This window comes from Schistocerca piceifrons, chromosome 3 (assembly GCF_021461385.2).
Source record: "Schistocerca piceifrons isolate TAMUIC-IGC-003096 chromosome 3, iqSchPice1.1, whole genome shotgun sequence".
NCBI classification, from domain to species: domain Eukaryota; kingdom Metazoa; phylum Arthropoda; class Insecta; order Orthoptera; family Acrididae; genus Schistocerca; species Schistocerca piceifrons.
Window position 1 is genome coordinate 101,393,636 of NC_060140.1, and position 2,061 is coordinate 101,395,696.

The 2,061-nt window shown below is 46.0% G+C and overlaps 1 pseudogene; it reads right to left on the reverse strand.

Moving 5' to 3' along the window:
* Positions 1 to 1,712: 1,712 nt before the first annotated feature.
* On the reverse strand, positions 1,713 to 1,830 carry LOC124790813 (annotated as a pseudogene).
* Positions 1,831 to 2,061: the final 231 nt, after the last annotated feature.

Genomic DNA, 2,061 nt, shown 5'->3' on the forward strand with positions numbered 1-2,061 from the left:
TGGCCAGTTCTACAGCCGGCTTTGATAGGAATGATTCACTTATTATAGCTTCAGAGATCTCATTTGCAGACACGCTTCAACTAAATCAGTAGCTACGAGCTAGGCAGGCACCACATATAGTTTATGCATTGACAATTTATCTATATGTGTGAAGCAATCAGAATTGTAAAGAAGTATTCGCAGTTCAGTCTATAACTGCACTTGTAAGTATAATTGTACTAAGTCAAGATCGACATTCGCCGCTGATGCTGAATTAAAGCTAAGTATTTAATTATATTCCTGTGTACTAACTTCTAATCAGCTATGATGTTGCAGATACATCCCGTCAAGTACAGTTCATTGATGATCACGTTAGCCTACGTGATCAACGCTTCCAATTAGTGGCCACACCTCGTGATCAGACTAAGAGTCAAATTGTGTGACTCAGCCGGGTCACCCTTTTTCCATGAGGCCCATAGTTCCGCCTCATACACAACAGTGCTCAGCTCTACTGCAGGTTTACGATTGTTACGTGTAAATGGCTGACTACAGTTTGATGCTCAAAGGATGAGCCATTTTGAGTGATTATTTCACACGAATGGATGAGCTCCGTTTCTTCAAATGGCCATAACCTACCACACTGTATATTTACTCCACGTCTTTTTTAAGAGAGCACGCTAGCAGCAGTATCTCGCACCCCTTCTGGAAACGAAGTGATGGACGTCGAAAGGTAAATGAGGTGTATTGGTGAAAAATGCTTTTTTTTTTTGTACGCTTAAAGTGAAAGTATGACAGATCACTACTTCGATATTTTTTTTACTGTCACACGGTGATGAGGCTCGCGCAAAACCTCTGCTGACAACCTGCTGATTAAATTACTGTCAATTCACCTTCATTTTCTGCTGCGATTCGAAAAAAAAAAAGAAGAAACGGTCTAGCAGTATTTAAAAACCGATACATATTCCGCTATGCGAACACTCTTTCAAATTCGACTGATGAACGCGGGCCGGTTCGTGTTTAATGCGGAGCAATCATTCGCTTTACTGCCTCTCGTTAAATTACGTCCGACCTGCCGGGACTGCATAATTTAGCACCTGAGCCGACAGAGGCCGCGAAATATTTATTTCGCCGTAATTACCGGCGTACGTATGGGTGTGCTCATCTGTCAGGCATTCACTATTCAGCGCGGGGCGTAATTTCAGCAAACTCATGCGATTATAGCGTTCGCTACCGGCACCGTTTCGCGGAATCCGGCAGGGGTTGCTTGTGCTTCTCTGGTATCGTGTTGCGGCCAGGCCTTGCCTCCCACTACGTTCTAAGGGGTGTACGCAGTCTCGTTTCCCCTGAAACTCTCTCCGACCTAGTTTTCTTTCAGACGAACCGGTTATCGAGTACTTTTGCGGGGGGAGAGATGTTTTCAACTGACTGCTACTGAATTTCCCCACTTAATTTTGAGACACGGAAAGGCAAACATAATATTTCGCTAGTTACATTCACGTTCGACTGATCGCTTTGCACGATAAACACTGAGGTGACAGAAAAGTGAGATGCACTCCGTCTTCAGTGCATAAGTGGCCCATCGGGACCATCCTCAGCTGAGGATGTGGATACGAGGGGCGTGTGGTCAACACACCGTTCTCCCGGTAGGTATGATGGTTTTCTGTGACTGGAGCCGCTACTATTCGGTAGAGTAGCTCTTCAATTGGCATCACAAGGCTGAGTGCACACCGAAAATGCAACAGCGCATGGCGGCCCGGATGATCACCCATCGAAGTTCCGGCCACGCCCGACAGCGCTTAACTTCGGTGATCTGACGGGAACCGGTGTATCCACTGCGGCAGGGCCGTTGCCTAGACAGTGATATGCATGTGTACTGCAACGTAACCCTCAGGGTGTGTGTTGGGTTAAGTATCAGTAGAACCATACCCAGTGGGAGGGTTAGTGTTACTCAACGAGTCCAGAGCTTATGAAAGTTGCCCTCTGTAGCTTTGGCTCAAAATTCGTGTGGTTCACGAAACAGTAGGCCCGAAGCTTAATACTGGGGTGTTAATGCTTCAGCAAGGTTGTTTAATTAACCCACCA